The 25,488-nt window shown below is 38.6% G+C and overlaps 1 long non-coding RNA gene across 1 annotated transcript in view; it reads right to left on the bottom strand.

Annotated features, from left to right (window-relative positions):
- Positions 1–25,488, bottom strand: part of LOC148107702 (uncharacterized) — a 449,136-nt gene that overhangs the window by 332,198 nt on the left and 91,450 nt on the right. The window contains exon 3 of the long non-coding RNA XR_015721843.1: positions 3,954–4,082. This is a non-coding gene — a long non-coding RNA (uncharacterized LOC148107702). The remainder of the gene's footprint in view (positions 1–3,953; positions 4,083–25,488) is intronic.

Here is a 25,488-nt window from a genome sequence, read left to right on the forward strand (position 1 = left end):
TTTTGGGCAGACAAAAGAGAAAAAAACCTTTGTTTACATTTTCTTATCAAGAGCAGACCAACAGTTCAAGAAAACTTTGTCTTTTGAACAGAGAGAGAAATTCAATCTTATACCACTATTCAGATAATTATCATCCAATACGTCAGAAGGGAGTTTACTAGCCAAACACATTCAGGCAAACCCATTCTGTAAGGCCCTTAGATTGGGGTCCTGGTGTAGAGCAATGAAGGCCTATGTATGAGCAATGGGCACTCTACGTCCATTTATCTTTAGCTCTGAAGGGATCTAACTGATAGAACCCACTGAGACCATGCAGTGTTACAGGAGATCAATCCTTTCCTAAGTTTTGCAATCCGAATTGTTTCCAGTGGGTTAAAAGGCACCCCAAGGGAGAGTCCTTGGGAACTGAAGAAAAGAGGTTCATTACCTAGAAAATCCCCCCGACTCCTGGGTGGTGTCCTATGAGGGATGTGTCAGAGGTTCCTGGTATCAAAGTCACCAGAGGCGCCCCCTGAACCAAATCACTATGACTACCGCCACTGACATAGGCCCCTGTAGGAGGGAGGCCTGTCCTCCCTGCACCCCGCTTCCCCATCATATTCTAGACTACCATGGGTGCTGGCGTATGGACTGAGATACCGTGGTAGTGTGCTTGAAGGTCGCACTGTGAAGGTCACGCCTTATTTTACCTTGCCTTGAAGGTCATGCCACAGAAGGTCGTGCCTTATTTTACCTTGCCTTGAGGCTTGAAGAACCTGCTGTTTTTAACCCATGGAGAACACTAGAAAAGTTTTACAAGGGGAAATCACCCAGTTTTGTAGTGTAAGTAGTTAGTAGAGGACATTGATGGAAAACAGTAAAGAGAGAAATCCATCATGGTCTAAGCAACATTCCAACACATATAGTCCTTAGAGTCAACTTCCCTAGGAAATGGTCCCCTGTAAGCATCACTTCCCAGATGTTGCCTCCAGTAAGTGTTGACTAAGTGAGGGGTGAAGGGGGGAAGGTAGTGGAATTTCCTAGTTGGGGGTAGGAGGGAGTTCTTCTTCTTTGCTGGTTCTAACTTAAGAAGTAAAGGGGCTAATTTGGGGAGCTGAAGGAGTCATAGGTTCTCCTTCTTTTTCTTTAAAAATACTTGAGGTGTCCTCAGTATGTAAAGGGGCCAGGGCAGACCTGACTAGACGCACATACTAAAGGAAGCAAGGGCTACCTCTGTACCTTGTTTATGGCAATGGTTCAAATTCTTTCCAATTCTCTCCCATACTTCTAAATCTAAAGTTCCTCAGTCAGGGAACCATGGGTTCTGTTCAATAACAGCCTCTAACAAACCCTGAAGTTGGTCCTCCTTTACAGAGGCCCCACTTACCTCAAGGAGCTGTTTCTCATTTATAGTAGCCCCATTAGCCTTTAAAAGTTGCTTTAAGGAAAAATATGATAAAGAAACAACAAAAAAACAAAAACAAAGCAAGGAATACATCATCGACCCAGAACAACCAGTACCAAGGCACACTTTTGTAAATTTACTGGTTTTTAAAGAGAAAGAAAAAATTCTTTAGGCACTCTGGGCATGTAGGCAAAAAAGAAATAAAATGAGATTCACATCATAGTCTTCAACAGCAATGCTTTAAGCCAGAAGGAAGTAGTATAACATAGGTAAGATACTCAAAGAAAGAATGTACCAAGAATTTATATCCAGCAAAACTGACCTTCTATAAAGACCCATTACTACCTTGCAAACACTCAGTGTTTTTTTATGAACCCTGGCTGAGTTGTCTACTGACAATGAGCTCCAGCCCATCAACATGCCTGGAGAGACATTGTCATGAGGACTGGTGGTAAGCACTCAGTATATATTTACTTGGAGAAGTAACACTAAATGATAGTTAAAAGAGAAACAAGTTTGTAGTGCCTATATGCTTTAAAAATGTAGTAATAGTACAGTCCCCCAAAGTGGTGGGGAAGGGGCATAGTAGATGCAAACATTTTTGTGTCCATTCTCAGTACTCTAGTTGGTAGTGGCAGTTTTATCGTTGTTATTCTGAGACTGTCGCATGTATAAAGAGGCAAATCAGTTATTGTAGAATCTTTCAAATTTTTCATCTCCTGTGTCCTTGGAAACCAGTTACATTCCAGGTATGCATGTGTGTGTGTGTGTGTACTCTATAATCTATATTAATAAATATATAATAAAATCTATGTCTATATTTATATAAAATACCTAATTCTATTCACTAAGAAGGCCTAGAAACAACCAATCTAGTAGCAGTGAGCATACATAACACTCAGTTTATAGTCTTGAAATGCTCTTTCCTATTTAAGAAAATAGAGGGACCTCTTGGAAAAATTGATGATTCTAGAGGTGTGGCAGGAAATATACAAGATGAGCCTGGAATATCTTGTTTTACCAGATAATAAGGAAGCCACTGAGGCTATCACATGGACTTAGAAGCCAACCTAATGTTGGTACAATTTCAGCTGCAACAAAGATTATAACTGCAGTCGACTGAAATGCATCAAATACATTTCAATAAGTTCATAATGATATTTGGCAAAAACACTAACTGATCACCTTCTGAAGATGGTATAGAAACAAATTATATTCTTCAAAACTATGTAAATAAAGCAGAAGAATCAAGTATTTGTTCCACCTTTCCTATATGAACTATACCACTGGGTGACCAAATAATAGATTAAGACAAACATCTTCTTATAAAATTATTACAACTGATACAGGAAAACAAAATGACGCAAAATTGCCATTTTGCAACCTGCCGTGAGTTAGTATGTAGCCGTTGTACAACAATAGCAGCTAATAGCAAAGAAGAGCAAACTCTAGCCGTGTTTGTGCTTCTTCTGTTTGTGCTTCTTGATAAAAGAACACAGAATCATCTATAATCATGCCAGAGGGATGGAAACTGGACGACTTAGTTGCTAATATGCAGAAAATGCAGAGGGAAAAGGCCATGTTGAATTGGACTGTGAGGATGCAGTAGACAAAATCCAGACTTTGAGAAACTCTATGGGTCAAACAGCATAACAGATAAACTACAAGGAAAAGAACGCAATATGGGGGAAATCTATGGCTTAAAACACATACTGGTTTGTTTTTTTTTTTAATGGGTAAAATGGAGCTATAATGTCTAGGGATGTGTATTCAAATGATTAAGCTAAGGAAATAATTACCATAAGAGTCAGGCTGGGAGTTACTTTTGGGGGTAGGGGCTATGATTGAGATGGGGTACATGGAAGGGCTCCTGGGGTCACTGGCAAAGTTTTATTTCTAGACCTGGTTGGTGGTTACCAGGATGTTTGCCCCCAAAATAATCACTAAGCTACACATTTAATTTGTATGATTTTCTACATCTGTGATTTGTTTTATAAAGTTTTTAAAAGATGAAAACAGAACTACCTAACTCACAGTGTATGGGTGTGTGCGCATATACACGTTTGAATATCTGGTTTCTGGTACATAGTAGGTACTCAATAAATATGAGTCCTCTTCCCTTTAATCCTGTTGAACAGCCTTGCCGGTGTGAATCAGCACCACTGCTAACATTACTAACTTGTGTGACTAATCAAAAACAGTTAATACTCAGGGCACCCGGGTGGCTCAGTTGGTTGGGCAACTGCCTTTGCCTCAGGTCATGATCGTGGAGTCCCAGGATCGAGTTCCATGTTGCGCTCCCTGCTTGTTGGAGAGTCTGTTTCTCCCTCTGATCTGCCCCCATCTCATGCGCTCTCTCTCACAAAGAAATAAATAAAATCTTTAAAAAATAATAAAATTTTTAAAAATATAAAATAAATAAAAATTGCTTTAAAACCTTACTATATTGTCTGTGTTTGGAAAGAGAGGTTTTCCCCCATATCTGGAGTTCTTAGAGACCTTTTAATTCCATAAAAATACCCAAGCCAGAAACTTCCCAGAACTTAGCCCTGAGCAGGTGCCAACTTACTGCACGCAGACTTTTCGTTTTCGGGTAGTGCTTTCAGTGTCCGTTGCAAGATGATCACGTTGGGGTCACCACTTGCTGGGAATGGCCAGCAATCCCTGTACCGATGATGAAAGATTACTCCAAACTTTGCTGTGAAAGAGGAGAAGGGAAGGTGGTCAATGCTCAGAGACGAAGACCCTTTGGTAATCTTTGCTCCCGCTTTTATTGGTCCTTCAGGATAATCACAGATCTTTATCAATGTTTCTCAAGCACGTGATGTGTGCCAAGGGGTCTTACTGGAACCAGGAGGACCTGTTTATGGGAAAGATATGCTAATCTGCATGTTTTCCCAGTTCCGCTAAACATAGCCTAAGGGACAATGCCTACATCTCTTAGATCACAGGATGACTGGGCTAAGAAAGCTTCAGGGAAGGAACTGCCAGCGGCATTCTGAGGGCAGAGTGGTCACGCAGGCCTCAGCATTCCAAAGGCCTACGCCCTTCTCCAAAACCTTTCCTGCCCTCAGCGGCCTCTGTGATACATTTTAGCAAGCCAGGTACTCTGACTGATTCCATGCTCTACATTAACCCTAACAATTCTCTTGCTAGTTAAATTAGCACTTAAGTTGATTTAGCTTTTTACATGATTTGCAAATAACAACTGTCTCCTCCTTTCTAATATTTATAACTCATTTATTTTTTTCTTATTCCATCTGTTAAAAAGCAATACTAAGTAAATTAGTAATAACATATATTTATTCTTGATTTTGACATTATTCTAGCCTTTTGCCTTTAAATATCACATTTTCTATTTATTTCAGACTGATAATTTTAGTATTTAAAGCAAGTTTTGAGGCACCTGGGTGGCGCAGTCATTAAGCGTTTGCCTTCGGCTCAGGGCGTGATCCCGGCGTTATGAGATCGAGCCCCACATCAGGCTCCTCCGCTATGAGCCTGCTTCCTCCTCTCCCACTCCCCCTGCTTCTGTTCCCTCTCTCGCTGGCTGTCTCTATCTCTTCAAATAAATTAAAAAAAAAAATCTTAAAAAAATCTTAAAGCAAATTTTCTCCGGTCATAGATTACTAAGACTCTTATTTTTAAAGTCAAAAGGTGAAACATTTTACCAAATAATTTTTTGCATCTACTAAGAAAACAATATACATTTTTTTTTCAGTTTAGCCTAGTATAGTAAAACAAATTGAGAAGATGTCCATCTTATACTAAGCTTTGTTTCAGAGCATAGATATATCTTTTCTTCAGAGAATTAGAAGAATTTGCCTTTAAAACAAAATTAAATTTCTGAGAATTTCTTTTTGATGCCATTATTGTGAAAAATAGGTTGAGTGAGTATAAAATTCTTGTCATATTTTTCCCTCAAAATCTAAAGATTGTCTCATAGCATTTAATATTGTAAAAGGGATGTAATTCATAAATGACTTGTTTCTTCTGCCTAATATTTGTAGGAATTTTCCCCTTTTTTCTTCAAATTTAAAATATGTTGAGGTTAAGTGTAGGTGCAGTTTCTTTTTATTTCACCTGAATTTGATATGATAATTGCTTGCAAGGTAGAAACTCAAGTGTTCACTTGTGGGAAACTTTCTCTTCTTCATTTTTAAAAATTATTTATTTGTTCTTTTTCCTCATATTCCTACATTGAATAGCCTGGGACTGCTCTTCATATTTCTTATATTTTCTCTTATACTTATTATTTAAATTTTTCCATGAGTTTTGTGATAATTTCTCAAAGATAGTTGAAGATAGTCATAACAAACTCATCAATGTGTTTTCAAGTTTGTCTTCCATGTTTGTTACAGCAGCTGTAAGTTAGCTAGGCATGTGATCTTGCTTCCTTAACTGAGGTGACTGTCCCTATAAAGTACTTCAGAGAGGTCTCTACTTCATTCAGTGGGCTGCTTCAATCAAGCACAAGCTATGGGCATCATAGCAGTAGCTCAAGGTGCACATCTCAGAGATTTTACTGAGATTGGTATTTGTGTGCTACTTCCTTTATCTGCTGATTACCCCACAATTAAATTGTCCCAAGTCTATGTCACTCTATGGAAAGACCAACCAGCCTGTGAGTCCCCACAGGCAAAGAAAAGCCTGCCTGGTGAAATCCCTTTAATATTTGCCACCTCAAGCACTCTCCTTTATCAGATCCTTAAAAAAAATTAATTCTTTAATAAGATTATGGTAGTTAGACCTAGTTTTCAGTTGTGATAAGCAGTTTCCCTTCTTATTATGGCCTGTTGTCAAATGGATATGTGGGACAGAGACTACAGTGACAGACTCAGGCCATGTCCTCATATGAGAACACCATCATTCTCATAAATACCTCAACATAAAGACAAAAAAGAAAAAAAGAATAGAGGATTAAAACAAAGCATTCAAAACTGTTAGACAATAGCAACGATTTAACATGAAATTACTAAGCTCCAAGAAGAGAAAGAGAATAGAACATCAAAACCTTTAGAGACAGTGGCTAACAATTTTCTCAAACAAATAAAGACAATGCATCACAGATCTGATAAGCTTAGAGAATCCCATACTGGATAAACATGAAAAAACACACACAGACACATCATGGTCAAACTGATGAAAAGCAAAGATAAAGAGAAAATCCTCAAGATAGACAAGAGGAATATACATAGAGAGAAACAAAGACATGAATTACAGTAGATATTTTGTCAGAGATTACACAAGCCCAAAGATAATAGACTCACATATTTAAAGAATTGAAGGAACAAAACAATAACAAAACAAATAACAAACAAAAAAACTGTTGACCTAGAATTTTATATTTAGCAAAGATAGCTTTCAATAGTGAAAGGAAAATCTTTTTCATAAACCTAAAGCTGAAATAATTGTTAGATGTGTACTTAAAAATTTTTAAAGAAAAATCTTCCATCAAAAGAAGTATGATTCTATTTAGAAATATGGATTTTATATAGAAAAATTGAGGGCAGAGAAATAGCTTTTTAAAAGGATGCTCCATAGGAAAGATACAGTGCTCTAGCAGACCTATCCACAAAGACCTAGCAGGGCAGAAAGGACTACATGATATATTTGGGGTACTACATGAGAAAAATAGGCAGCCAAGAATACTTTATCCAGCTAGGTTGCCATTGAAAATAGGAGCAATAAAAAGCTTCCAGGACAAACAGAAACTAAAAAAAATTGCGATCACCAAACCAACCCTACAAGAAATATTGAAAGGGGTCCTCTAAGCAAAGAGAGAGCCCAAAAGTAACACACCAGAAAGGAACAGAGACAATATACAGTAACAGTCACCTTACAACCAATACAAAGGCACTAAATTAATATCTTTCAATAGTTATCCTGAGTGTAAATGGGCTAAATGTCCCAATCAAAAGACATGGGTATCAGATTGGATAAAAAAGCAAGACCCATCAATATGCTGTCTGCAAGAGACTCATTTTAGACCCAAAGACACCTCCATATTGAAAGTAAGGGGGTGGAAAACCATTTATCATGCTAATAGACATCAAATGAAAGCTGGGGTGGCAAGCCTCATAACAGACAAATTAGATTTTCAACCAAAGACTGCAATAAGAGATGAGGAAGGACACTAAATCATACTTAAAGAGTCTATCCAACAAGGAGATCTAATAATTGTAAATATTTATGCCCCTAACATGGGAGTAGCCAATTATATAAGCCAACTAATAACAAAATCAAAGAAACACATTGACAGTAATACAATAATAATAGGGGAATTTAACACCCCCTCACTGAAATGGACAGATCATCTAAGCAAAAGATCAACAAGGAAATAAGGGCTTTAAATGACACAATGGACCAGATGGATTTCACAGATATATTCAGAACATTCCATTCCTAAGCTACAGAATACACATTCTTCTCGAGTGCACACGGAACATTCTCCAGAATAGATCACATCCCGGGTCACAAATCAGGTCTCAACTGGTACCAAAAGATTGGGATCACTCCCTGCATATTTTCAGACCACAATACTTCAAAACTTGAACTCAATCACAAGAGGAAAGTTGGAAAGAACTCAAATACATGGAGACTAAAGAGCATCCTATTAAAGAATGAATGGGTCAACCAGAAAATTAAAGAAGAATTAAAAAAATTCATGGAAACAAATAAAAATGAAAACACAACTGTTGAAAATCTTTGGGATGCAACAAAGGCAGTCCTAAGAGGGAAGTATATAGCAATACAAGCTTTTCTCAAGAAACAAGAAAGGTCTCAAATATACAACCTGACCCTACACCTAAAAGATCTGGAGAAAGAACAGCAAATAATGCCTAAACCCAGCAGAAGAAGAGAAATGACAAAGATTAGAGCAGAAATCAATGAAATAGAAACCAAAAGAACAGTCGAACAGATCAACAAAATTAGGAGCTTGTTCTTTGAAAGAATTAGTAAGATTGATAAATCCCTGGCCAGACTTATCAAAAAGAAAAGAGAAAGAACCCAAATAAATAAAATCATGAATGAAAGAGGAGAGATCACAACTAACACCAAAGAAATACAAACAATTATAAGAGCATATTATGAGCAACTATATGCCAACAAATTAGACAATCTGGAAGAAATGGATGCATTCCTAGAGATGTATAAGCTACCAAAACTGAACCAGGAAGAAATAGAAAACCTGAACAGACCCATAACCAGCAAGGAAATTGAGGCAGTAATCAAAAATCTCCCAACGAACAAGAGCTGAGGGCCAGATGGCATCCCAGGGGAATCGTACCAAACATTAAAAGAGGAATCAATACCTATTCTTCTGAAACTGTTCCCAAAAAATAGAAATGGAAGGGAAACTTCCAAACTCATTTTATGAGGCCAGCATTACTTTGATCCCAAAACCAGAGAAAGACCCCACCAAAAGGAGAATTACAGACCAATATCCCTGATGAACATGGATGCAAAAATTCTCACCAAAATACTAGCCAATAAGATCCAACAGTACATTAAAAGGATTATTCACAATGACCAAGTGGGATTTATTCCTGGGCTGCAAAGTTGGTTCAATATCTGCAAATCAATCAATGTGATACACTACATTAATGAAAGAATGGACAAGAACCATATGATACTCTCAATAGATGCAGAAAAAGCATTTGACAAAGTACAGCATCCTTTCTTTATTAAAACTCTCCACAGTGTAGGGATAGAGGGAACATACCTCAATATCATAAAAGCCATCTGTGAAAAATCCACAGTGAATATCATTTTCAATGGGGAAAAAATGAGAACTTTTTCCTTAAGGTCAGGAACACAACAGGGATGTCCACTCTCACCACTATTGTTCAACATAGTGCTAGAAGTCCTAGCATCAGCAATCAGACAACAAAAAGAAATAAAGGCATCCTAATTGGCAAAGAAGTCAACCTCTCTCTCTTCACAGATGACATGATATGTTATGTGGAAAACCCAAAAGACTCCACCCCCAAATTACTAGAACTCATACAGGAATTCAGTAAAGTGGCAGGGTATCAAATCAATGCACAGAAATCAGTTGCATTTCTATACACCAACAAGACAGAAGGAAGAGAAATTAAGGAGTCGCTCCCATTTACAATTGCACCCAAAACCATAAGACACCTAGGAATAAATCTAACCAAAGAGGCAAAGGATCTGTACTCAGAAAACTATAGAACACTCATGAAAGAAACTGAGGAAGACACAAAGAAATGGAAAAAAAACATTCCATGCTCATGGACTGGAAGAAGAAATCTTGTGAAAATGTCTATGCTACCTAGAGCAATCTACACATTCAACGCAATCCCTATCAAAATACCATCAACTTTTTTCACAGAAATGGAACAAACAATCCTAAAATTTGTATGGAACCAGAAAAGACCCCAAATAGCCAGAGGAATACTGAAAAAGAACACCAAAGCTGGTGGCATCGCAATTCCAGACTTCAAGCTCTATTACAAAGCTATAATCATCAAGACAGTATGGTAGTGGCACAAAAACAGACACATAGATCAATGAAACAGAATAGAGAACTCAGAAATGGACCCTCAACTCTATGTTCAACTAATCTTTGACAAAGCAGAAAAGAATATCCAATGGAAAAAAGACAGTCTCTTCAACAAATGGTATTGGGAAAGTTGGACAATCACATGCAGAAGAATGAAACTGAACCATTTCCTTACACCATACACAAAAGTAGACTCAAAATGGATGAAAGACCTAAATGTGAGACAGGAATCCATCAAAATCCTTGAGGAGAACATAGGCACCAACCTCTTCAACCTCGGCCCCAGCAACTTCTTCCTAGACACATTGCCAGAAGCAAGGGAAGCAAGGCAAAAATGAACTATTGGGACTTCATCAAGATAAAAACCTTTTGCACAGCAAAGGAAACAGTCAACAAATCCAAAAGACAACCAACAGAATAGGAGAAGATATTTGCAAATGGCGTATCAGATAAAGGGCTAGTATCCAGAATCTATAAAGAACGTACCAAACTCAACATCCAAAAAACAAATAATCTAATCAAGTAATGGGCAGAAGACATGAACAGGTATTTCTGCAAAGACACCCAAATGGTCAACAGACTCATGAAAAAGTGCTCAACATCACTTGGCATCAGGGAATTACAAATCAAAACCACAAATTGATACAACCTCACACCAGTCAGATTGGCTAAAATTAACAAGTCAGGAAATGGCAGATGTTGGCAAGGATACAGAGAAAGGGGAACCCTCCTACATTGTTGGTGGGAATGCAAGCTGGTGCAGCCGCTCTGGAAAACAGTATGGAGGTTCCTCAAAAAGTTGAAAATAGAGCTACCCTAATACCTAGCAATTGCACTACTGGATATTTACCCCAAAGATACAAATGTAGTGACCTGAAGGGGCACCTGCACCCCAATGTTCATAGCAGCAATGTCCACAAAGCCAAACTATGGAAAGAGCTCAGGTGTCCATCGACAGATGAATGGATAAAGAAGTGATACACACACATATACACACAATGGAATATTATGCAGCCATCAAAAAGATGAAATCTTGCCATTTCCAATGACATGGATGGAACTAGAGGGTATTATGTTAAGTGAAGTAAGTCAATCAGAGAAAGACAAGTATCATATGATCTCACTGATATGTGGAATTTGAGAAACAAGGCAGAGGATCATAGGGGAAGAGAGGAAAAAATGAAACAAGAAGAAACCAGAGAGGGAGACAAACCATAAGAGACTCTTTAATCTCAGGAAACAAACTGAGGGTTGTTGGAGTGGAGGGGGGATGCGAAGATGGAGTGACTGGGTGATGTACATTGGGGAGGGTATATGTTGTGGTGAGTGCTGTGTATTATGTAAGACTGATGAATCACAGACCTGTACCCCTGAAACAAATAATACATTATATGCTAATAATAATAAAAATAGAAAGATATAGTGCTCTTATTTTCATGGTTTTAACCATAATTAACTGTCTAAAGCAAAAACAATGTCTTGCCAGATTTATAACATGTAAAAGTAAAATGTATGAAACAATCTCACAACCTATGAGAGAAAGGAAATGAAAGTACATTGTTGAAAGTTTCTTATGCTATCTGTGAAATAGTGTAACATAATTTCAATGTCAACTATTTTAAGTCAAAGATATAGATTTCAACCTTAGAGAAATCTTGAAAAAATTTAAAAGAGGTATAGCTAATAAGCTCATAATGGAGAGAAAACTGAATTTAAAAAGGGGGGAAAAGAGGGAAAGGAGAACTAAGAATAGATGGAGCAAATAGAAGAGAAGCAACAATATGTTAACTCTAAGCATATCAATAATTACATTAACATAAATGGCCTAATATCCAATTAAAAGGCAAAGATCGTTAGATTGGATTTTTTAAAAAGCAAGACACAACTATTTTCTATCCATAAGAATCCACTTTACCTATAAAGACATAGGCAGATAATAGTAAAAGGTTGAGAAAAGACATACTATGCAGACACAAATCGGAAGAAAGTTAGAGCAGCTGTCATATCAGAAAGACCTTGGCACAAAGAATATTACCAGGCATATATAGGGACATTTCATAATGAAATGACAACTGTAAATGTGATTGCACCCAAAAGCAGAGCTTCAAAACATATGAAACAAAACTAAGAGAACTACAAGAAAAAGTCAAATCCACAATTGTTGGTTATTTCCAAGATCTTCTCTTAGTAATTCATAAAGCAGTAGAAAATCAGCGAGGATATAGAAGACCCGAACAACACTATCAACTAACTTCATCAAACTGATATTTATAGGCTCTTCCATTCAACAATAGAATGGCATGTTTTATTTTCTAGTGGTATGGAACATTCACCATGATAGGCTACACTCTAGGCCTTAAAGCGAATCTCAACAAAATTTTAAAACTTTAAATCATACAGGGGCGCCTGGGTGGCTCAGTCGGTTAAGCATCTGCCTTCAGCTCTGGTCATGATCCCAGGGTCCTGAGATCGAGCCCTGCATCAGGTTCCCCGCTCAGTGGAGAGTCTGCTTCTCCCTCTCCCTGCCACTGCCCCTCATCCCCCCCCCCCATGCTCTTGCTCTGTCTCTCTCAAATGAATAAATTAAAAAATCTTTAAAAAATTTTTGAATCATACAAAATATAATTTCTGACCACAATGAAATTAAACTATGGCAATAACACATAGATATCTAGAAAATAACCCACTATTTAGGAATTACAAAATTGGTTTCTTATAAGTCTCTCAAATTTATCCTTTTTCTCCTGAAACCTAAGTTCATTTTTGGGTTTTTGCCTCGGAGGACATCACCAGCTTCCCATGCTCTAAGACATTAAATTTTTCTATTTTTTCTTTTTTAACCCCCCAACACCTCTATCAAATACAGACTCATCTGTTGAAAGATTTGTGAGGTTACCTCGGAGAAGTCTCTACCTCACAATCCCACTTAGCCCCAGTTCAGGTTCTTATTACCTCCCCTGTGGCTATTTGCTTAACTTTCTAAACAATCTTCTTTCATTTACTCCTTCAATCCAGTCTTACAACAAGTGTTATCTTCCTAAAACAGGATTTCCAGTGGAGTGTGCACAATGATCTGTTAATCCTTTTAGATACACTATCACAAAGTATTTCTGTGACCAAAAGTATTAGGAAAACATAGCTTATTACATCTGTCTCTTTGAGTCTTACAACACCTCTTGGCATATTAAGATTATTTGAAGTATTGCAGTAAAAAAACAAAACAACAACAACAACAAACACCTTTTTAACGTTGCTTAACCTAGCACATCCCAAATTTGTTTGGAAATTAAGTCGTTGTTAGTTTTTCTTCATGTAATACCAATAATCTAAGCGTTGAAAAGAATGTCCTTCAGAAAATACTTTCCTAAATCACAACAAAACTTCACTTTTCCCCCTCCTTTAAAAGTCTGATGTTTAGAGCTGGTTATGAAATGACACCCAGGTTCTGTGGTTTAGTTGCAAGATCTTTCATGGTCTGGCTTCAAGCTTCCCTTTGAGCCGGTCTTCCTTATACCCCCCATGTTCAGTCCACCAAACCATTCATGATTCAGCCATTCTGGACTAGTGCCCATGACTCAAAAATACCTGTACTTTCCGACTGCTCCTCTTGTTCTTTCCCCTGTGTTCACCATTTGGTTATTTCCAAGATCTTCTCTTAGTAATTCATAATCCTATCCTTCCATCCTATCCTTCCATCCCTAGCACAAATACAGCATCATCGATGATGAGGTGTCATTCATTTATCTAGAAAACATTAATTAATATTTACTAAGTACTGGGTCCCAGGGTCTATTCCAAGAAGGCTCCAGCTGGAAATAATCTCTCTTTCCAAAATAATTCAACAGCAGGCTCTGCCTATGTTACCACTGTGCTTATATTTTATGTGTATTAAAGCACTGATCAAAAGCTGATCCTCAAACACACTAGGCTCTCTCTTGCCAAAGGTTTACGATTGCTACGCCCTCTCCTGGACTACTCTCCTAGGTATCTGTATGGCCACGTCCTTATTTCTTCAAGTCTTGATACAAATGGGATTTTCTCCATGTGACCTTCTCACACCATTCTTTAAAATTGTAGCTGCCCTTCTCTCTTTTTTACCTTACTTTTCACTGTAATATTTACCATGTGTTACAACGGAACTTTTACATATCTGTGTGTTGTAAACTGCATAATCACAGGGATCTTTATCTATCTCGTTCACTGCTGTATGCTTAGTACCAAGAACAATGCTCACTACTTAGTAGATGTGATGGCTGATTTTGTGTCTCAACTTGGCTAAACCATGGTAACCACATATCCGGTCAAACACCAGTCCAGATGTCACTGTGAAGGCATTTCTAGATGAGATTAATATTTAAATCAGATTTTTGAGTAAAATAGACAAGGCTTCATAAAGTGGGTGGGCCTCATTCAATCAGCTGAGGGCCATAAGAGAAAAAAACCTGAGCTCCCCCAAAGAAGGAGGAATTCTGCCTTCAGACTGCATTCCAGCTGCGACATCCACTCTTTTCTGGATCTCCAGCCTGCTATCCTATTTCACCGATTTCAGACTTGCCGGAACTCACAATCTTGTGAGCCAATTCCTTAAAATAAATCTATCTATGGATATAGATAACTTATACCCATTTGTGTCTCTAACTATCATCTATCTATCTATCTATCTATCTATCTATCTATCTATCTATCTATATCTATCAAGAGACAGAGATTCTACCGATTCTCTTTTCCCGGGGAACTCTAATATAGCAAATACTCAGTAAATATTTGTAGAACGGATAATGACTTATTAGTTTTTTACAGCTTTGACTCTAAGCTACTAGAAGGGGGTATAACTTATATATCCTTCTATTTGTTTGGTGCCTAGCACCATGTTTCTTTCATTGATTCATTGATTCATTTATTCATACATTCAACATATATTGGTTGATTATTGATCTAGTACCAGGCATTAAGCCCATGCCACATACATGTCTCGTACTTCCCTACCTCTGGCTTTATCATCCCGCAACTCCGTTCACTTATTTAATTCTACCTATCCTTCAAAATCCAGTTCAAATACAACATCTTCTATGAATAGGAAGCCATTCATCTATTCAGCAAACATTAATTAAATGTCTACTATGTACCAAGTACTGGGTTATATTTGTTGAATAAACATATGAGCTTCTAAAAAGAAAGTGTTACATAAAGAGAAAGGAGGCATGATTTTTAAAAAAAGCATACTTATTAGAGACGAACTTGTTAGAGAGCCTATAGGTTAATAGCATCACAAACAGCAAAAATACATAGATCAATTGACTGGAATCACTTGAGCCATGTGAAATGCAGTCCGCAGGTAGCCAAAGGACCAGCACTGAAGCATTTAGTACAGGAAAGTAGCACATTCATATGAAATCAGAAGGTCAAGCAAATGCAGGAGGTAAGAAGTGGACAAGTTCAAATAGGAGTTGGGGTGAGAAAGAAGGAAAATGATAAAGGGTTTTCAAAGGAACATCACTTTTGCACCTTATCCATATTTCCCACCCATCAAAGGTGATTAGTCCAGGTTTAGCATCAGCACTAGCAAGCTAAAGCTTTATGTATGAGGTAAAGAGCAGTCTTCTTGGCTCCCGCCTCACGCTGAAATGATATATGAGGATAACAGAGATTGACAGCTTGGAAAGGTCACTTGTCCAGTCAGCCCAGCGCACCTCATCTTGCCTCCATGTCATAATAAACTTCGCTTGCAGACCCTGTCTGAACGCACATCCGTATGCCTTGGACGCTCCAGGAATGGAAAGGTCATGTTGGACCTGAGTGCCTCTCGGTCACGTGTGGGTGCTCCTGGTCTCCCCTGACTTGCATATATTTGTATTTAAAGCCACAAGCAGGTAAGTTTCCATCTCTTGTTCAGCCTGTCAGCCCGGGTCTGAATCATAAATTATCTATTTTTTTTTCATCTTATAGTCAGAAAAATCTCCTCTTCAATGATAATAAAATCAGTGGACCAGATTCTGCCCTTCCTTACTTATGTACAAATCCGGCTGAAGTCAGCAAAACTTAAGGGCATGCAACTTTGGGCAGAATGTAATTCCAACTTTTTTTTTTCCTTGCTGGATTTTTATTACCTGACATCTTTCTGATTCCTCTGGATTGCACAATAAGGGAAGGGTGGCCCAGTTTGGGTAAAATAAAAAATGACCCAAACCACTGACCTAAATCCTGTCTTTGAAATTTAAAATTACATTTACTAGGAAGGAAAATAGTTTTTTGAGTGTGGGTGGTTTTCTCTTTCAAAACCCATTTTCAAAAGCTGACCTCCTGAATGTTATCATACCAGTTTGGATTGGAAAACAGAAGGGTAGGTAAACATTTTTTTAAGCTTGGTGGGGGGAGGTCATCCTTTCTGAATTCATTATCTGTGAAGAAGCAGGAAATACCAAGAACTTTTTTTTTTTTTCCAAAAGATTTCCTGGTCACATTGCCAGATTTGACTCCAAAAGTAAATTGTCCAATTTTGTGAAATATTAAGACTTTTTGTCTTCCCTTCTTTCAAAGGTGAATTCAGGTAGTGAAGAAGCAAAGGCAGGAAAGCTTTGCTTGGGGAAAGAGATAAGAGATGGAGGTGATGAATTCTCCTTTGCACAAATAAAGGGGCCACATGCATAGTTGCCACATAGATGCCTGTCCTCATAATTTGATGTAATGACTCAAAGACTACCCCACCATAACCCTCGAAGCTTTTCCCTTGAGATGCTTACTGATGTCAGTCTTTTACAGTAAGATGCCATCTCTAGAAGCACTCTGTAAAATATCTGGGATATAGGACTCTAACTCATGATAGCCATATACTCAATTATTTACCAATTCTCTATCTGAGATTAGAGCCCTGACCTAATGGAACATGACACAGGCAAATTTTGATAAGAAAGAAGAAGGATAGGGGCGCCTGGGTGGCACAGCGGTTAAGCGTCTGCCTTCGGCTCAGGGCGTGATCCCGGCGTTCTGGGATCGAGCCCCACATCAGGCTCCTCTGCTATGAGCCTGCTTCTTCCTCTCCTACTCCCCCTGCTTGTGTTCCCTCTCTCGCTGGCTGTCTCTATCTCTGTCAAATAAATAAATAAAATCTTTTAAAAAAAAAAAAAAGAAAGAAGAAGGATAGATGTGATAATGGAGGAAGGAAAGATTTGGAACAAAGCCCTCTGTGCATTACATTAACACTATCCCACTGTGTTGTCATTCTTTGTATAAATAACTAGTCCTTGAACTAAACTGATCTCCTTAAAATTGGGGTCTCTTGTTCATTCATTTTTGTTTCACCAGTCCCGGGCTTCGGGCCTGATAACATGGAAGCAGGTTAACACAGTGCTTTGATTTTACAGTCCTGGGCTTGAATTCAAATTTTGCCAATTACAAGTTGTATGGCTTTGGATAAGATATTGCACCTCATTAAGCTTAATCTATAAAATGGATGTGGTAATTCCTTCCTCCAAATATTCTTTTGGGAACAAAGTAAGATACACTTTTAAGTGCTTTTCACAATGCTTGACACAGAGTTCACACTTCATAAAAATCATTGTTATTACTATATATTCAAAAAGTTTGTTGAATGAATAAATGACTCTATCAGTGGATCAACCCCAAATTAAGAATTAACAAGGGAGCAGAGAAAGTATGTGAGAGCTTTGTCATAGGGAGACATTTAAAGGGTCCGGGTGGGGAGTGCCTAAAATAGGCACTTCGTTCTCAGCACATTTTCAAAAACTCTTTGCATTTGGTGGGACACTTGAATAGAATAAAAGCCCACAAATAGTACTAAAGTAGCAATAATTTAGAATACCAGTGCTTCACAATGTAAATACGATGCGTTGGTAATCTTTCAGCCCTGGGTAACTATTCAAGTAAACTATGTATGTGCTCTTTTAAATTCTTATAGAGCAAAGTCACCACATGTTCTAGGAAACATGTACTCTTTCTTTCCTGCCGCCATGATGTTCATTAGGCCTCTGACCTCATCCCGGTCAGGTTATGTCTCATGCTACATCATAAAAAGTAACATTACAGAGCATTTACTATGCACTCAGCACACTTCTAAGTACTTTACATGAATCAATGTATTCAATTCTTACAACTTCATGATGTTAAGTGCTACCTATGTGGAAGTTACCAGTATCGACTTTATTTTACAGATGAGGAAACTGAGGCCCATGGAATCAAATAGCTTGGCAAAGGTCACAGAGGTAGCAAGAGCTGCAGTGTATATTTGAAGCCAACCAGGTAGACTCCAGAGTTTTTAACCACTATGTCATATGCCCCACAAGGCACACTAGCTCCAGCTGCCTAATGCAGGCACCATCAGACCAGTGTTTGTAAATTACACTGTAGCTAAATAAATTTTTCACATTGGTGGAAATACACCTGTATACTGGCAGATGCTCTCAACACATGGTATGAGATCTGCTGGCAGAGGCACAGTGTCTTATTGCCAAATTTTTTAAAATGTTTTTTTATTATATATATGTTAGTCACCATACAGTACATCCCTGGTTTTTGATGTAAAGTTCGATGATTCATTAGTTGCGTATAACACCCAGTGCACCATGCAATACGTGCCCTCCTTACTACCCATCACCAGCCTATCCCATTCCCGCACCCCCCTCCCCTCTGAAGCCCTCAGTTTGTTTCTCAGAGTCCATAGTCTCTCATGCTTCATTCCCCCTTCTGATTACCCCCCTTTCTTTATCCCTTTCTTCCCCTACCGATCTTCCTAGTTCTTATGTTCCATAGATGAGAGAAATCATATGATAATTGTCTTTCTCTGCTTGACTTATTTCACTTAGCATTACCTCCTCCAGTACCGTCCATGTTGCAGCAAATGTTGAGAACTCATTCTTTCTGATAGCTGAGTAATATTCCATTGTATATATGGACCACAACTTCTTAATCCAGTCATCTGTTGAAGGGCATCTCAGTTCCTTCCACGCTTTGGCTATTGTGGACAATGCTGCTATGAACATTGGGGTGCATATGGCGGCCCTTCTCTTCACTACGTCTGTATCTTTGGGGTAAATACCCAGTAGTTTATTGCCAAATTCTGCTTAGATCACAAATATGCCAAGGGCCAACATGCCAAGCTGAGGAAGTGAGGCAAAAATTGACCATATTCTCAAGCACGTAATTCTCAAATGAAATGTGGCCCATCATAAGATCTTAACAATAATCCCTGTTTCTACTGGGATGCTACTGAAGCCCTCTTCAACCCACTTTCCAAATTTTCTGTCAACGGAGCAAACCTACAGATAACAGCTGGGCAATTATGAGGCATAGCCAGAGCCCCTTAAAATCTCCTAGCTCAACTTCCAAATCATTAGTAATTCCTCGCTCATGATAATCTTGCTTAAAAATAAACTTGAGCATGACAATCACCAAAAGAAAGGACAACAATTATTAAAGACAGTAATCAACATGGGGAATACAGAATCTTCCATCCAGTTTGTGTTCTCGGCCCAGGCCTGTGTGTCTGAATACCAGTAGGTCTTGGCAATGCTGTCATACACCAAGTTACTGCCCTCAGAAACTTTGCTCACACGTATTTTTATATCTGTGCATGAGCTGGTTAATAGAGCTCCCCACTTTGATTTGTTGCCCTTGGATTTATTGTATCTAGATACTAAGATTCAGCAATAGCATCCATTGTTAATTTTCTGTACAATAGCAGGATTCGGTAACTCTCGTCTAACTGAATATGTCAAAACTGTTGCAATTGTACGCTGTATTGCATCCAAATAAAATGTTAGTTCTGTCCTAGAACAGCCAGATTGGATTGCATGTTTATTAAAATTGGGAAAACAGGCCAAAGACTTTGAGGAGCTCAACTTTGTTACCCCTGGGATCTTTACCATTGCAAGCTACCTTTCTCCTCAGCTGGAACAGTCATGACCAGTAATGGAGAACTGGTAAACTCCTTTGAGAGTCTCAGTTGAAAAATTCTTAAATAGTCCTTAGAATACTTTTAATTTTGCATATAACCTTTCATCTCTAGAGCTGTCCCTGCCGACTTATTCATCTTCTCTGTTGTCTCTATCTCAAAAGGGAGATGGCCCTTGAAAACAAGGAGCATTCCCACTTGGCAGATGGAGAAAATGGGCATCTGATTGTGCTCTACTCACATAATCAATATTCCAGAAAATTATGTGGCTCAAGATAGAATCCATGGAATGATAAGAGTGCCAATTCAAAAGTAATCCTTAGATCCCATTGAGGTTACCAAATAAATTGAGAAGAGTATTTCCAATTAAGATAAACACTGTAGAACTCTTAATGTTTGTTATTAAGCTTCAAATATCTTGCACCCAAGGAGTGTTAACTGGTCAAGAGGAATGTCCACAGTCTGCTGCCCCTCTTCCAGCTGTATGTCCATAAAAGGAGCAAGTTAGGTAATTGGCATTGGGTAAACAAAGCTAGGATAACATTAAATCCAAGTTACCATCATATCTTACCTTGACAACTGTAATACCTTCTCTACCACCATTCTTGCCCACCTCAACCCTTTCTCTTCACGTAGACTAGGGTTATTTTTACAAGTACTGTATCAAGTCCTACCCTGGCCCTAGCAAAAACTTTCAGGGGCTTCTCATTGCACAAAGATAAAGGTGCAAATTCCTTAGTGTGGCGGACAAGGTGCTTTATAAGCTGCTGCTGCTGCCTACCTTTACAGCCTCATCTTAAACCCTTTCCCCCCTCATCTCCTTCATTATCTCATCGATACTCACCTCCTTTAACTTCCCAAACTGTGCCAGACCCTTTCCCAACTGACAGCATGTACTTTTCCCTCTTCTTGTAGCATACCCCTCCCTGCCTGTTCCCCTCTCCCGTATGACTGCCCTCCCTCTGACTCTTCTCATGATGACATCTTATTTTTCAGGTTTGCACTTTATTGTCTCTCCTGAGACAGAGCCTTCTTTACTAACCTAGACAGATCTCACCCACTCTTCCTTATCACAACACCCTATTTGTTTTTTTCATTCACCTAACAAATTTTTTTGTGTACTTGATATGCGCCAATAACTGTTTTAAGTGCTGTGGATACAACACTGAGCAAAGCACACCAAAAAATGCATACATTCATGAAGATAATATTTAATCAGAAAAGCATACAGTGTGCAAAATAACTAAGTCAATGAGTATCAAAAACATTTAGATACTCAATTTTAGATACTGGAGCTGGGGAATGTTTTAGGGAGAGGGTAACATGCGAGAAGAGACAGCCAGGGGGGAGGGGCAAGTCTCCTTGTGACTATTCAAGGAGAATGTGTTCCAGGCAGAGGGAGTATCAAGTGCAAAGGCCCTGAGGCAGGAAAGTGCGTGGAATATTTGAGGAAGTCAAGGAGCTGCACTGGCTGAAGTGACTAAGGTGGAGGACAGTTATAAGAGATGATGCTGGAGAAGTAATGGTAGGGTCAGATAGAGCAGGACCTTGGGCATCATAGCAGGTTCCTTGGCTTTTACTCTGACTGAAATGGGAAGCCCTTGGAAGTTTTTGAGTGAAGGGTGATATGATCTGCCTTGCATTATAACAGGATCATCCCAGTTACTCCCTGGGGGAATAATTTGGAGGACTTATGCAATGAATGTTCGTGTCCCAACCAAAATTCATATTTTGAAGCCCTAAAACCCAATGTGTGTCTATACTTGGAGATAGGGTCTGTGAGGAGGTGATAAAAATTGAACGAGGTCATAAGGATGAGTCCCTAATCTGATAAAGCTTGTACCCTTATAAAAAGAGGAAGAGACATGAGAGCTTCTCTCTTTGCGTGCAGGCACCAAGGAAAGGCCACTTGAACACATAGTAAAAAGGAGGCCAGAACTGGACCAGGCTAGCACCCTGATTTCAGACTTCCAGCCTCTAAAAGTATAAGCAAATAGATTATTGTTTAAGCTACACAGTCTATAATATTGTATTATTGCAGTTCTAGCTGCGATACTTTTTATTATTTATTTTTACCAAGGGAAGGGAGCAAGAATGGAAGACTCTGTTTCCTTCCTAGTATTTAAGGGAATTTGTAATTTAAAAAAAAATCTGCTAGTGTGTATTTGTTTCAAGTCTTAAGTCAACTGTCAACTGCAAGAGGCTCGGCTCTGGGTCTCTCTCATTCACCACTCTACCCCCATGTCCCAGTACTGCACCTTGCAGGTCATGCACGCAGAATAAGTATTTGCTGAATGAGTGATCTGATGAACTTAGGACTTCTCCTAAAAAGGTCCCATGTACTTAAGAGATTTGCTTTTGAGTTACAAATATTTTGTTTGTGTTTGTTTCTTTAGAGCCTTCTCTGACCTGATACTGTGATGCTTTATTTGAATAAACTTTCCTCTTTTTGCATTCTTTCATTCCACAACCATTTATTGGATACCTGCTATAAACTGCCAGGGCTGGGGTGCAAAGATAAACCCTAGTTGCTTACTTCAAGCTGTTAACAGATTTTTGTTTTTCTTATTCGATATCATAGTATTTAATAAGAGTTCAGTATGCAAAAAAGGATATATTTTTACCAGAGCCAGGTACCTTTAATTTCTGAAATGTTTTTTACTGGACTACTTAGCAATCATCCGTGAGAACTTAGATGACACTTATTCAAAATGTAACTTTTGTATATGATAGACTACAGGTTTAAAAATTGAATCACTTTAAAAAACTCTTTTATTAGTTTCCTTGGGCTGCAATAACCAAGTATCATGAACTGGGTAGCTTAAATAACAGAAATTTATTGTCCCATAGGTCTGGAGCTAGGAGTCCAAAATCAAGGGGTCAGCAAAGCTGGCTCCCTCTGAGTTCTGTGAGGGAGAATCTGTTCAATGCCTCTCCACTAGCTCCTAGATGTTTGCTGGCAACCCTTGTCATTCCTCGTGGAAGCATCACCCCAATCCCTGCCTTTGTCGTCATGTGGCATTCTTCCTGTGTATGCTTGTGTCCTAATTTCTCCTTCTTATATATAGGACAACCAGTCATGTTGGGTTAGGAGCCTATCCCACTTCTGTATGACTCCATTTTAACCATTACATCTACAATGACAATCTTTCCAAATAAGGTCACATTCTGAGTGGAATGTGACAGTCACATTCTGAATGGGGGAACACAAGTCAGCTCATACCAACTCTTAATAAAGGAATAAATAAAAGTTCTTCTCAAAGACTCTCTCCTTCCAGCCCTTAATAACTACCTGTCTTTGAACAATGTGGGGGATCAAAGTTGGAAGAAAAGTGGAATTCTGCATTTTACAACTTATATAAGAAAAGCACCAAGGGGGGTGCCTGGGTGGTTCAGTCAGCTAAGTATCTGCCTTTAGCTCAGGTCATGATTGCAGGGTCCTGGGATGGAGCCCCACGTCGGGCTCTCTGCTCAGTGGAGAGCCTGCTTCTCCCTCTCCCTCTGCCTGCTGTTCTGCCTGCTTGTGTGTGCTCTCTCTGTCAAATAAATAAATAAAATCTTAAAAAAAAAAAAAAGAAAGAAAGAAAGGAAGGAAGGAAAGCACCAAGGTATAGCAAAGAAAACACTTTAGCAGAAGTCATAAAGCCCTATTTCAGTCTCACATATCTGATAACATCTGATTCAACTAACCTTATTGAGGATATCAGTGAGGTTCCTCATATATAAAAGGCAGGGTCAACTTTCATCACTACCAATGTCTCAATCTGTCCCAAGAAGAAGGAAATAAATGCTGTTATTTGTGGTAAGCAAAATTCTAAAATGACTCCCTTAACCTGCACCTCCTGGTGTTAGCCCCATGATTGCTACCTCACATGGCAATAAGGATTTTGTGGTTGTAATTAAGATTACCAATCAGTTAACATAATCACAGGGAGATTATTCATGTGGACCTACCCTAGTCATATGAGCCCTCTAAAAGCAGAGTTTTCTCCAACTGGTAGTGGGAAAGAAAGTCAGAGTCAAAGTATGAGAGGGGTCCTTGTAAGTGAGGTTCTCCATTGCAAAGATGGGATGGGCTTTGAAGACAAAGACCCAAGAGTGGCCTGTAAGAGCTGGGAGAGATATTGACCAACAGCCAGTGAGAAAGTAGGGGCCTCACTCCCACAAGCACTTGGCACTAAATTCTGCCAACTTAAATGAGATTAGAAGCAGATTCTTCTCTGGAGGCTGCAGATTAACCAAAATTTTGAGATTCTAACCAGAGAACTCAATCAAGTCCACCTGGACACTGACCCATAGAAATGTGAGCTACAAGTGGGTATTGTTTTAAGCCACTGACTTTGCAGTAATATGTTACATGGCAACAGAAAATGAATACATTACTACATTATAGCGACAAAAGGAAGAGAGAAACCAGGTGGAAAGAGAAGAGAGAATGGAGTGGAGAAAGAAATCAGGTAAAAACTGAGTAGGATGGAGCACCATCAAAGAAAAGAAGTGAGGGAAGACATAGAGGTAGGAAGAGATAAGATAGATGAAGTTTGCCTTTAATGTTTCTACTTAGAGTTAAGAAACGCTTATATTTGTTCCCCTTTACTGTTCCCCTAACCATGAGCGGTTACTGCATCTGACACACACCACTTTGGACAATGAAACTGAAATCATGACCCATAGTATCTAGGAAATGATAATCTAATAAGAAAATAGAAGGGAAATTGTGCTCTTTGCACATGAGGAAAAGAGTAGAGGAAAGGAAGAGGTAAGGAAAGAAGAGAAGATGAAGGAAAGAGAGAAAGGATAGGGGAAGAAGAGAAGGAAACTGCAAAGCAAATGGTTTTTAGAGCTATATAAAATTCTGTATTGGAAATTGAACGAATATGTGTCAGAGAGAAACATGGTGGTATCGAACTTCTCTTGAAGTTCTCCAGAAGCAATAGAGAAATTGCCATTTCCATTCTGCCTTTCAGCCTTTTTGAGCTTCACTGAGTTGCCTGGCTGCTTAAACAGGCTTCAATGCCATTAAAGGAAGCAAAAGCTCCACAGCCATGACATTAAAAAAAAAAAAAAAATGTCTTTACCTCATGTAGGTATTTCTGAATCCAATAATTATGAAAACACAAAATCACATCTGTTTGAAAGAGACGGGTAAGCCAATAGCAATGTTGGACATTTCCAATAAAATTCAGTAATTGAAAAGAAGTTTTATTAGGAAAACATCATTTCTGGACTTTTCCTCAGCAAGGCAGAGAAATTACTCTGACATGGTCAAATCCCAAGGAGAATTTTTTCCTGTGTCCTTAATGGTTCTATGGCTCCTTTATAATATGCGGGGACATCTTACCCCATGTTCAAGGCCCAGTGACACAGACCAACCTCAGCGCATTGAAACAAAAACATGAAGACCAAGTGGGTGTAGAATTTACAGTAAAGAGCATTACAGAGCCAAAGTGGCCAGGCAATTAAAACAACAAGCACCAAAAGATGAACAAACTTTGTGCAGAGACAGCTAGTTTTGTGTAAGAATTCTTTTTTTAATTGAGCTATTAAACACTAAAAAACAAGAGCTGAATACACAGGACAAAGTTCAGCTATACAAGCTGGCATCCAAATAAGGAATAAGAAAGCAGATATTCATCTAGCAACTTCTGTTCAGGGTTCTGAGGAAAT

This window comes from Ursus americanus, chromosome 26 (assembly GCF_024610735.1).
Source record: "Ursus americanus isolate L20-20 chromosome 26, mUrsAme1.1.p, whole genome shotgun sequence".
Taxonomy (NCBI): Eukaryota; Metazoa; Chordata; class Mammalia; order Carnivora; family Ursidae; genus Ursus; species Ursus americanus.